Here is a 13664-nt window from a genome sequence, read left to right as displayed (position 1 = left end):
TGGAGGATGGACAATAAAGAAGACAGAGAGCATTCAGTGCCATTTTTTAGTCACCCTGCTCTGAAGTGCTTGGGGTCAGGAGACAGTCTAGTGTGTAGATAGGCCTGAACCTGGGCAATAAGGCTGGTGCAGGAAGTGAAAAAAACAGAGCCATCATCTTAAGGAGACTGGACTGGCTGCGGCTATTGCTGCTGAGGATTCTGCTGCTTGTGGCAGTGAGAGGCGGTTCCTCTGCCAGGGGTGGAGACAGTGTCTCCCTTTGAGACACATTGGTGGCAGGTGTCTGCTGGCCGAAGCTGCGGCAAGCTGCGTTTACAGTGTTCCTGGTAGTAAAGTAATGTAGACTCCCTTTCGAGGGAGGAAAACATTCCCCCATTTTACGTTTATATCAAGGGTCTAAAAAAAACATGGCTATCCAGTAATCATGAGTCTGCTTGATTTCAATGATACGCCTGTCAGTGTGCAAGCAAGCGATCATACAGGTTGCCAATTTGGCCAGCATGCCCGAAATGCCAGTCATATCCAGCTCCGCCCCCCACTGAGACTATTGGATGTTGTCAGTGTCATCATTAGAGTTGAGTGGACACCTGGATGTTCTGGAGTGGACCCGAATTTGCCCCGAACTTGACCCCGAACCCGAATGAAGTCAATGGGGACCAGAACTTTTGAGCACTAAGGCCCCTTTCACACGGGCGAGTATTCCGCGCGGATGTGATGCGTGAGGTAAACGCATTGCACCCGCACTGAATACCGACCCATTCATTTCTATGGGGCTGTTCACATGAGCGGTGATTTTCACGCATCACTTATGCGTTGCGTGGAAATCTCAGCATGCTCCTCTTTGTGCGTTACGGTACGATAATCCACGCAACGCAGGCCCCATAGAAGTGAATGGGGTTGCGTGAAAATCGCAAGCATCCTCAAACAAGTGCGGATGCGGAGTGATTTTCACGCACGGTTGCGAGGAGACGATCGGGATGGAGACCCAATCATTATTATTTTCCCTTATAAGGGAAAATAATAGCATTCTGAATACAGAATGCATAGTAAAATAGCGCTGGAGGGGTTAAAAAGCTAAGATGAAGACAGAAGGAGATGCCGGGCAGCGCGAACAAATGGATTAGGGTGAGTTAAATTATTTTCTATTTTTTTTAACCCCTCCAGCGCTATTTTACTATGCATTCTGTATTCATAATGCTATTATTTTCCCTTAAAACCATGTTATAAGGGAAAATAATACAATCTACAGAACACCGATCCCAAGCCCGAACTTCTGTGAAGAAGTTCGGGTTTGGGTACCAAACACGCGCAATTTTTCTCACACGAGTGCAAAACGCATTACAATATTTTGCACTCGTGCAGAAAAATTGCTGGTGTTCCCGCAACGCACCCGCACATTTTCCCACAACGCCCGTGTGAAAGGGGCCTAAAATGGCTGTAAAAATGTCATGGAAAGGGCTAGAGGGCTGAATGTCATCAAAATGTGGTAAAGAGCATGGCAAATGCTCTGCAAACAAATGTGGATAGGGAAATGACTTTAAATATAAAATACGTAAAAAAAAAAACTTGATCTAGGAGTAAGAGGTCCATATGGAGTAGGAGGTTGTGGAGGGGGTGGAGGTGGCGGTGTAGGTGGAAGCGGCTGTGGAGGAGGAGGAGGTAGCCTACACTGCTTTTTGGTTTTAAATTTATTTTTTATTTTTTTAATTAGGGTACACCCCAAAACATTGGGAAATATAACCTGTGATAACCCTCTCCAGTCGTGCTAAACACACGTTCAGACAATACACTAGCTGCAGGGCAGGCCAGCACCTCCAAGGCGTAAAGTGAAAGATCAGGCCATGTGCCCAATTTAGAGACCCATGAGTCAGTTCGTGTAGGCGTGTGCACACATACTGCCCCACCATGTCGCACGTCACTGTGACATCCATGATCCATTTGGATATCTTCTCTATCAACTTTCGATGTTCTTTTCTGAGCCTACCATGTTGATCATGGTTATCAGCGAATCAGGGTTCCACTCAGGAGAGGGAGCGTGAGAATAAGAGACCACATCCAAGGGAGATCAATGAATGAAATTATATTGTGATCGAGCGGAAATTTGAGAAAATGTATTAAAGCAGAAGAATTGAAGGAAAGCACGGCAATTACCCACTCCCGACTTGGGGAGGTAGTGATGATAAATAACAACACAGGACTCTTAAGATGCCCTGTTATTGGAATGATTAATAAAACATTAGAGGGAATGTCACTGGGGTATTTAGGATTTTCGAAACATTAGGAGAGGCCCTGCTGACGCTTTGTTGACTCTAGATAACTTCTGCCTGATCGCATGTCACTGTGACGTCCACGATCCATTTGGATATCTTCTCTATCAACTTTCAATGTTCTTTTCTGAGCCTACCATGTTGATCACAGTTATAGGCGAATCAGGGTTCCACGTCGGAGAGGGAACGTGAGAAAGAGAGACCACATCCAAGGGAGGTTCATTTTTTTAAATTAAATATGATCGAGCGGAAAAGTGGAACAAATTATTGAAGCGCAAATGTGGGACAAGTTAATTTTTTAATTGAATTCCCTGTCACCTATGCAGATCAGGGGTTTTGTATATGGCAAAATTGGTAAAATGTCACCTTGCAACAATTTTTTGGAATTTAGGTCCCTATCACCTATGCAGAGCAGGGGTTTAATCATGGCAAAAATGGTCAAATGTCACCCAAGAATGTAACAGACAAATAAGTGATTTTTTTCACCTGTCTACTAGGTATAGCATTGGTATATCACACCCAAAAATTGGTGAATTTCACCAGAAAATGAAACAGACAAATTAGGCCTCATGCACACGGCTGTGTTCCGCGGCCGAGAGCGGACCGTGGAAACCCGGCCGGGATTCCTGCTGACAGCATGAGTGCACGGCGTCATTGGTTGCTATGACGCCGTGCTGTCAGCAGGAGTTCCGGCCGGGTTTCCACGGTCCGCTCTCAGCCGCTGAACACGGCCGTGTGCATGAGGCCTTGGTGAAATGTTTTTAATTATGTACTAGGTACAGCCGGGGTATATCACACCCAAAAATTGGTGAATTTCACCCAAAAATGTAACAGACAAATTAGTTTATTTTTTTTTACGTGTCTACTAGGTAGAGCAGTGGTATATCACAGTCCAAAATTGGTGAATTTCACTCTAAAATGTAACAGACAAATTACCTGTCAACAAGGTAGAGCAGTGGTATATCACACCCAAAAATTTGTGAATTTCGCCCAAAAATGTAACAGACAAATTTGTGAAATGACGTAAAATAAAATACGTACAAATAAAAAAATAAGGTGGAGGTCCATATGGAGTAGGAGTTTGAGGAGGCGGTGGACGTAGCGGTGTAGGTGGAAGCAGCTGTGGAGGAAGATGAGGTAGCCAACACTGGTTTTTGGTTTTAATTTTAATTTACTTTTTTTATTATTTTTTATTAGGGTACACTCCAAAAGAGTGCCAAATATAAAAAATACAAGAATTTGCAATTGCGCTGTAGTATAACAATGGCTGGTTAAGGCCAGTATACATATCGATTCTGAACAAGGTACGGACAAGTCCTGTAGGATCCATGCCTGCTTCATTTTAATGAATGTGTAGCTTGTCACATTTGCTGTGGACAGGCGGCTGCGCTTGTCTGTGATAACTCCCCCCCTGCCGTGCTAAAACAACACGTTCAGATAATACACTGGCTGAGGGCAGGCCAGCACCTCCAAGGCGTAAATGGCAAGCTCAGGCCATGTGCCCAATTTGGAGACCCAAAAGTTGAAGGGGGCAGACCGTCATTCAGTTACGTGTAGGCATCGTGCACACATACTGCTCCACCATGTTGGTGAAATGCTGCCTCCTGCAAGACGTTCCATATCAGCTGGTGGGCTGGTTGTTGTGGCGTGCTGACAAAGCTTTTCCACATTTTGGCCATGCTAACCCTGCCTTCTGAGGTGCTGGTGGTGCCCAGCTGATGTTGGCGACCTCTTCCTCCTCCTACTGCCTCGACCTTGTGCTTCCACTGTGCCCCTGCTGTCAGGTGGGAATGCCACTAACAGCGCATCTACCAGCGTTCCCTTTTTACTCGCACATCTTACGATCACGCTCCAGTGAGGGAAATAAGGATGGTACGTTGTCCTTGTAACGGTGATCCAGCAGCGTGGCCACCCAGTAATCAGCACAAGTTAGAATGTGGGCAACTCGGAGGTCATTGCGGAGACACTGCAGCATGTAATCGCTCATGTGTGCCAGGCTGCCCAGAGGCAACAACAAGCTGTCCTCTGTGGGAGGTGTATCGTCTGTGTCCTCTGTATCCCACAGCCACGCCACAGTGATGGCCATGAGCTGGGGGTGACCCTTGCTGTGAATTCTTCCTCTTCCTCCATCCCTCCTTCATCCTCCACCTCTTCATCCTCCAGACTGTGCCCTGGCTGGACAATTGTGTACCTGGCGTTTGTGGGTGCAGGAACCCCCCTCGGATCCACTTGTAAATCACTGGCCGGAACCTATGAAAATGATCCCTCTTCCTCTCCTCCTGTGTGCCACATCCTCTTCATCATCAACAGCAACGTTTTTTCAGGGAGGCTAGAAGTGGGATAGTAAACGCTGAGAAACGGCGTTATCGGCACTGGCCATCTGGTGGAGTATCGAAACAGCGCAAAAAGGAACACAGGTCTCGCATGGAGGCCCAGTCATTGGTGGTGAAGTGGTGCTGTTCCGCAGAGCGACTCATCCGTGCATGCTGCAGCTGAAACTCCACTATTGCCTACTGCTGCTCGCACAGTCTGGCCAGCATGTGCAAAGGTGGAGTTCCACCATGGGGGCACGTCGCATATGAGGCTGTGAGTGGGAAGGCAAAAGTTACGCTGCAGCGCTAACAGGAGAGCAGCAGCAGGGTGAGAACGCCGAAAGCGCGCACAGATGGCCAGCACTTTATGCAGCAGCTCTGATATATCTGGGTAATTTTTAAGGAATCTCTGCACCACCAAATTCAGCACATGCGCCAGGCAAGGGATGTGCGTCAAACCGGCTAGTCCCAGAGCTGCTACGAGATTTTGCCCATTATCGCACACCACCAGGCCGGGCTTGAAGCTGACTGGCACCAACCACTCATCGGTCTGTTGTTCAAGGCCCGTCCACAGCTCCTGCGCGGTGTGTTTTTTTTCCCCCCAAACTGATACATTTTCAAACTGCCTGCTGTCGTTTACCCCTGGCTGTGTTGAAGTTGGTGGTGAAGGTGGTACACTGACAGGATGAGGAGGCGGTAGAGGATGAGGAACGAGTAGGAGGAGGAAGCAACAGGAGGCAAACTGAAGCGCCCTGCAATCCTCGGTGGTGGAAGGACATGCGCCAAACTGCAAATCGCCTCAGGCCCAGCCGCCACTGCATTTACCCAGTGTGCTGTTATGGAGATTCGGTGCTTACTGGTCCACGTATCCGTAGTGAGGTGCACCTTGCCACAGATGGTGTTGCGCAGTGCACACCTGATTTTGTCCCCCACTTGGTTGTGCAGGGAAGAGATGGCATGCCTGGAAAACTAGTGGCAGCTGAGCACAACGTACTGTGGGACAGCCACCGCCATAAGGCTTTTTAAGCTTTCCGTCTCCACCAGACGAAATTACAGCATTTCAAAGGTCAGTAATTCAGGGCAAGGGATCGCGGGTGGGTAGGGGGGTACTTCCTCTTCCGCTCCAGTGTTTAGGAGATGGAGAGATGAACGCTTCCGTGGGACATAGTGGAGATTCTTGGTGACCCAGGTGGTGGTGTTGCTGGCAGATCCTCTGTTTGCTGGGTGGCAGGTGGCACTGTCACTCCAGAGGTGGATAAAGAGGCTGAGATTGCAGCAGAAGAGCAAGCAGGAGTAGCCAGAGACCTTTCTTGTTTTTTGAGGTGTCTACTTTACTGCAGCTCGTGCTTAGCACTTAAATGCCTGGTCATGCAGGTTTGCTCAGGTTGAGAATGTTTATGCCTCACTTCAGGCTCTGATTGCACAGCGTCAGCAGTTGGCACCTGTGTTTCGTCATCATTCGAGACGTGCTGCGATGGTCCTCCCATGTACTCATCTTGAAAGATAAGTGGTTGGACATTGGTGCACTCAATCTCTTCCACTTCTGGGGCAGGGATAGGTGGATGGCCCTGGGAAACCCTGCTAACAGAGTCATCAAAAAGCAGAAGAGACTGCTGCATGACTTGGGGCTTAGACGGCTTATTTGCAAGTGGGTGAGGTGAAAGACTGATGGACATCGGCTGCAGGTGCCGTCTCTGATCTTTCAGCAGGAGACTGGGTGGGAGACAATGTGAAGGAACTGGAGTCACTCTCAGCAACCCAATCTACTATCGCCTGTACTTGTTCTGGCCTCACCATTCGTAGAGCTGCATTAGGCCCAACCAAATACTGCTGCAGGTTCTGTCACCTACTCGCACGTGAGGAAGGTGTTTCACTTGTGCGTGTAGCTGGCACAGATCGACCACGTCCTCTCCCTGCAACAGGAGCTCCACCAGCAGCACCACGACCTGGGCCATGAAGCTTATTTGACGCTGTCCTCATATTTCTCAAATTTAGGATCTTGCCATAAATGGGTGTTCAAAGTTTCAATTTCTCTACTTCTATAATACATAGTAATACCTCCAAATAGTTATTGCTTTACATTCCCCATATGTCTACTTCATGTTTGGATCATTTTGGGAATGCCATTTTAGTTTTTGTGGACGTTACAAGGCTTACAAGTTTAGAAGCAAATCTTGAAAATGTTCTGGAATTTTCAAAAACCCAATTTTTAGGGACCAATTCAGGTCTGAAGTCACTTTGTGAGGCTTACATAATAGAAACCACCCCAAAATTACCCCATTCTAGAAACTACCCCCCTTAAGATATTCAAAACTGATCTTACAAACTATGTTAACCCTTTAGGTGCTCCACAAGAGTTATTGGCAAATGGAGATGAAATTTCAGAATTTAAATTTTTTGCCAAATTTTCCATTTTAATCCATTTTTTCCACTAACAAAGCAAGGGTTAACAGTCAAACAAAACTCTATATTTATTGCCCTGACTATGCGGTTTACAGAAACACCCCATATGTGGTCGTACACTACTGTACGGCCACACGGCAGGGCGTAGAGGGAAATGAGCGCTGTATGGTTTTTGGAAGGCAGATTTTGATGGACTGGTTTATTTACACCATGTCCAAATTGAAGCCCCCCCTGATGCGCCCCTACAGCAGTAACTCCGTAAAAGTGACCCCATTTTGGAAACTACACCCCTCAATGTATTCAAAACTGATCTTACAAACTATGCTAACCCTTTAGGTGTTCAATAAGAGTTATTGGCAAATGGAGATGAAATTTCAGAATTTCAATTTTTTGCTAAATCTTTCATTTTAATAATTTTTTTCTACTAACAAAGCAAGGGTTAACAGCTAAACAAAACTCAATATTTATTGCCCTGACTCTGCACCCCATATGTGGTCGTAAACTACTGTACGGGCACATGGTAGAGCATAGAGGGAAAGGAGCGCCGTGTGGTTTTTGGAAGGCAGATTTTGATGGACTGGTTTATTTATACCATGTCCCATTTGAAGCCCCCCTGATGCACCCCTAGAGTAGAAACACCCTAAAAGTGACCCAATTTTGGAAACTACACCCCTCAAGGTATTCAAAACTGATCTTACAAACTATGTTAACCATTTAGGTGCTCCACAAGAGTTATTGGTAAATGAAAATGAGATTTCAGAATTTCCATTTTTTGCCAAATTTTCAATTTTAATCCATTTTTTCCCACTAACAAAGCAAGGGTTAACAGTAAAAAAAAACTCAATATTTATTGCCCTGATTCTGTAGTTTGCAGAAACACCCCATATGTGGTCGTAAACTACTGTAAGGGCACACAGTAGGGCGTAGAGGGAAGGGAGCTCTGTGTGGTATTTGGAAGGCTGATTTTGCTGGACTGGTTTATTTACACCATGTCCCATTTGAAGCTCTCCTGATGCACCCCTACAGTAGAAACTCCCTAAAAGTGACCCTATTTTGGAAACTAGGGGATAAGGTGGCGGTTTTGTTGGGACTATTTTAAGGGTACATATGATTTTTAGTTGCTCTATATTACATTTTTGTGAGGTTACCAAAAATAGAAATTCTGAAATTTCAACTCCATTTGCCATAAACTGTTGAGGAACACCTAAAGAGTTAATAAAGTTTGTAAAATCAGTTTTGCATACCTTGAGGGGTGTAGTTTCTTAGGTGGGGTCACTGTTATGGAGTTTATACTCTAGGGGTGCATTAGGGGTTCTTCAAATGGGACATGGTGTAAAAAAAAAAAAGGCCATCAAAATCAGTCCTCCAGAAACCATATGTCGTTCCTTTCCTTGCGCCCTGCCGTTTGGTCATACAGCAGTTTATGACCACATATGGGGCATTTCTGTAAACTGCAGAATCAGGGTAATAAATATTAAGTTTTGTTTGGCTGTTTACCCTTGCTTTGCTACCGTAAAAAATTGCCTCAAACTGGGTACGTGTCATGGCCATACTGTAGAGTGGGGTCTGGTAGAGGACATTCCAATCCAGTACTGCCTGACACTGGGTTTTTTGACTAGGCCTATGTGCAGCAAGAGGCCCCAAAACTTCCTCATCTCCGCTGCACTGACTGGAGTCCAGCCACCGGCCTTAGCCAAAAGGGAGCCCGGGTGTTGAGCAATGAACTGTTCAGGTTCGTTTGCTCCGCCATCAGATTTACTAAGTGGTCACTGAAAAAAAGACTAAAGTAGTCGTATTCAGTGAAGCCCACTGTGGAAATCTGGATTCCTGGTTGGCCAACAAAATCAGGAATCGCGGGCTCAAAATTCTCTGGGGTACACCAGACAAGTTCACTGGCAGGGGGCTCAGGTGGACTGATCTTGTGGTCCGGAAAGCTGCTCGTACTAGCGTGGGCCACAGGGTCCCTGGAATGGAGGTCCCCTTGATCCGCCTGGCGGTGTCTCGGTCGTCTTGGGGGCTCATCATCATTGCTAGATGATAAGGAGGACGCCAATGACAACAGGAAAGTGGGGTTATCCTCGTCCTCACTGGGGCTCTCGGAGGCAAGCAGGGCGTATGCCTCCTCGGCCGAGATTGTCCGGCGGGCCATAGGGGAGTGTGTGTGCGTGTGTGTGTGCGGACGTGTAAATCTTTATTCAGTGTGTGTGGGGGCACGGGTGTTTGCGAACTTTGCCCTACAGCTAAAAAAAAATTTGAAAAATAAAGAAAAACTCAAATATTTTTTTTAAAGTGTAAAAAAAAACAAAAAACGTTACGAATAAGCTGTGGGGTGGGCAATGCGCAAACAGTGGCCGGTTGCAAAGAGTGCCGACCACAGTCAGCGCATGCAAAAAAAATAAAAAATTGCGCCCAAAAAATAATAAGTGTGTGGGAGAGGGGAGCTGCAGAACCCCTGGGGGGGTCTAGGGTCACACCGCTAAGTGCCGTGGACCCCAGACACCCGATCAGGTTGGTAAAAGTGCTCAAGAAAAAAAAATTCACCCTGTCTATCCCTCACTATCCCTGCCTAAATCCGCCTATCCCTTCCTGTCCCTACAGACTACAGTGCCTGATGGCACAAAAAACTCACTTTTCAAGGGCAGCACAGCCGGAGCTCCTCTCTCTCCTGCTCCACGGACCAGTATGAGTCCGCCCAGCCTCCCTGCCAGCCAATCAGATGCGATCTACGGACGGTGATTGTTGGTGCATTATCACACCATCAATCACCGTCCTTTCCGGGTTATTGGGTTATCAGAGACCCGAATAACCTGGAAACGCAGCAAACCGCAGGTCTGAATTGACCTGCGGTTTGCTGCGATCGCCGACACGGGGGAGGGTCACAGGACCCCCCTGGGCATTGTCCTATGGTGCATGCTGAATGATTTGAGCAGGCACCGGGTTCCGATCACCACCTGCCCTGAGGCAGTGATCGGAACTACACATGACGTACCGGTACGTCATGTGTCCTTAAGTACAAGGACATCATGCCGTACCGGTACATCATATTTCCCCAAGAGGTTAAACCCCAGAAAATTATAGCTGTATTTCTAGCTTAAATTGCACACTGACTAATGCGCCAGAGGCCCAAGATGAAGGTTATTTCTAAAAATTTGCATTTTTTCAAATCCTGAAATTTATTGAAGTATTTCAAGCTTGTTTTTAATAATAGCAGATGCAGCAAAGGCTGCAAAATGAATTATTTTGCCCAAAAAGGGTGGTTTTTTTTACTAACAGAATATGACAGCAGTATATAATGCTTGAATTTCACACATGCAGATGCAGCAAGGGCTGTAAAATTGTGTATTTTGTCCCAAAAGGGTGTTTTTTAAAATCCAGAAAATTATAGCTGTATTTATAGCTTAAAATGCGCAATGACTAATGCGGCAGAGGCCCCAGATGGAGGGTATTCCCCAAAATGGGTGTTTTTTCAAAGCCAGAGAATTATTGAAGTATTTCAAGCTTGTTTTTAACAATAACAGATGCAGCAAAGGCTGCAAAATTAATTATTTTGCCCAAAAAGGGTCTTTTTTTTACTAATAGAATATGACAGCAGTATATAATGCTTAAATTTCACACGTGTGGATGCAGCAAGGGCTGTAAAATTGTATATTTTGCCCAAAAAGGGTGTTTTATAAAACCCAGAAAAATATAGCTGTATTTCTAGCTTAAATTGCACACAGATGTAGGATATATTTTTTTTAAACCCAGATTATTATTGTAGTATTTCAAGCTTGGATTTGAATGTAACAAAAGCACATACGCATTGCTGGTGCACTGAGCTAGCATAAAATGGCCGCCGCCGCCCACCTAACTAACAGATGGATAAAAGTTATTTTTCTCTGTCACTGGGCTCAGGGCAGGGTAAAAAGATTGTGCACTGCACCCACACAACAAAATCTATGTAGATTGCTGAGGTCAATTGGAGTTCTGATTAAAGAATCTGTCCTATTCTCTCCCTCACAGCAGCAGCATCCTATCCCTACACTAGTAACAGCAGAGTGACTTGCAGCACTACGTGGCTCCAGCTTATATAGAGTCTGGGTCACATGCTGCACTGGCCAATCACAGCCATGCCATTAGTAGGCATGGCTGTGATGGCTTCTAAGGGCACACAGTTAAACGCTTGTTGATTGGCTGCTCTGCAGCCTTTCAAAAAGGGTCAAGAAATCGCCGAACACCGAACCCGAACTCGAACTTTTACAGAAATGTTCGGGTCCGGGGTCCAAAAATCCTAAAGTTCGGTACGAACCCGAACTTTACAGTTCGGGTTTGCTCAACCCTAGTCATCATCATCCCTTCAATTCTTCCTCCTCCATATCCAGTGGCAGCTTGTCATCCTCTTCCTCCATGGTAGTTTCTCCTTGTGGGTCTCCAACAGCTACAAGGACAGCAAGATGCATTTATTATTCCACCATCGACTTCTGCTGCATGAACGTCAGAGTCTGTTCTAAGATAAATATGAGGGGGATGAGGAACAACTGTGGTCAGCCACTGTCTGACGTTGAAACAATACTTCCTGCTGAGGTGGTTTTGTGCATGACAAAATCATTTACAGTTGTCCACTGCTCATACAGATGCTCTAGCATGTGCAATGTTAATTTTCAGCCAGTTGGAACAGCGCAGATGAAATGGTGTAACATCAGAACGTTCTGTCACGGTCAAGTTCAGGAGAGCATTTCTTACCATGTAAGCATGGCTGAAATGTGAGGACAGTTTTCTGGAAATTGCCAGCACCTTGCGCAAGCTAGTGTACTTTTTTGAAAAGCATTCCACAACTAAGTTAATGATGTTCACCATGCAGGAAGTAATTTTTATTTACACCAGGATCAGCATGGTCACAATGTTGCAGTCATTGTTGCTGACCACCTTGCCCATTTGGAGTTGGTGGTAAGACTGTCAGCGGGATGTTTGCTGCTTGATATACTTTAGCAACTTCTCGTCTGTGTGTCAACTCTTGCCCAGACCGATCAGCTTCAACACTTGTCACATGTGATAGGAAGGAGGGGAGCAATGCTGTGACTGCTGCTGATGGGTATAGGAGCGTGTCAATGGAGGAGGAGGTGAAGGAGGTGGATAAGGACTTGGTGTGGGAGCCAGTCTGACGCAATGGTGGTGGTGGTGGGGGGGGTAAAAAGGACCTGGCATTGTTGCTGGGGTGCTACCTCCTCTCTGCCACAAAAATCATTGACCCAGTGGGCCATGGGAGACATGTACTGTCTCTGCCCATAACAGCTGTTGTAGGTGTCCACCTTGGTGTGTACCTTGTTGCACAGTGGCAATTGCAGGAAGTGGCCCACATTCTCTAGCCTGTGAAAGCAAACTTTATTAAATGGTCCGGCAGTGACTGTAGTAACAGCAACTTAGCCAAGTGTTTAGTCATCTGGCAGAGAAGCTACAAACCGGATTCCAAAAAAGTTGGGACACTAAACAAATTGTGAATAAAAACTGAATGCAATGATGTGGAGATGGCAAATGTCAATATTTTATTTGTAATAGAACGTAGATGACAGATCAAACGTTTAATCCGAGTAAATGTATCATTTTAAAGGAAAAATACGTTGATTCAAATTTTCACGGTGTCAGCAAATCCCCAAAAAGTTGGGACAAGTAGCAATAAGAGGCTGGAAAAAGTAAATTTGAACATAACGAAGAGCTGGAAGACCAATTAACACTAATTAGGTCAATTGGCAACATGATTCGGTATAAAAAGAGCCTCTCAGAGTGGCAGTGTCTCTCAGAAGCCAAGATGGGTAGAGGATCACCAATTCCCACAATGTTGCGCAGAAAGATAGTGGAGCAATATCAGAAAGGTGTTACCCAGCGAAAAATTGCAAAGACTTTGCATCTATCATCATCAACTGTGCATAACATCATCCGAAGATTCAGAGAATCTGGAACAATCTCTGTGCGTAAGGGTCAAGGCCGTAAAACCATACTGGATGCCCGTGATCTCCGGGCCCTTAAACGACACTGCACCACAAACAGGAATGCTACTGTAAAGGAAATCACAGAATGGGCTCAGGAATACTTCCAGAAACCATTGTCAGTGAACACAATCCACCGTGCCATCCGCCGTTGCCAGCTGAAACTCTACAGTCCAAAGAAGAAGCCATTTCTTAGCAAGATCCACAAGGCGTTTTCACTGGGCCAGGGATCATTTAAAATGGAGTGTGGCAAAATGGAAGACTGTTCTGTGGTCAGACGAGTCACGATTCGAAGTTCTTTTTGGAAATCTGGGACGCCATGTCATCCGGACCAAAGAGGACAAGAACAACCCAAGTTGTTATCAACGCTCAGTTCAGAAGCCTGCATCTCTGATGGTATGGGGTTGCATGAGTGCGTGTGGCATGGGCAGCTTGCATGTCTGGAAAGGCACCATCAATGCAGAATAATATATTCAGGTTCTAGAACAACATATGCTCCCATCCAGACATCATCTCTTTCAGGGAAGACCCTGCATTTTTCAACAAGATAATGCCAGACCACATTCTGCATCAATCACAACATCATGGCTGCGTAGGAGAAGGATCCGGGTACTGAAATGGCCAGTCTGCAGTCCAGATCTTTCACCTATAGAGAACATTTGGCGCATCATAAAGAGGAAGGTGCAACAAAGAAGGCCCAAGACGATTGAACAGTTAGA

Source organism: Bufo gargarizans, chromosome 2 (assembly GCF_014858855.1).
Source record: "Bufo gargarizans isolate SCDJY-AF-19 chromosome 2, ASM1485885v1, whole genome shotgun sequence".
Lineage (NCBI taxonomy): Eukaryota > Metazoa > Chordata > Amphibia > Anura > Bufonidae > Bufo > Bufo gargarizans.
Note: the sequence above shows the minus strand (reverse complement) of the source record.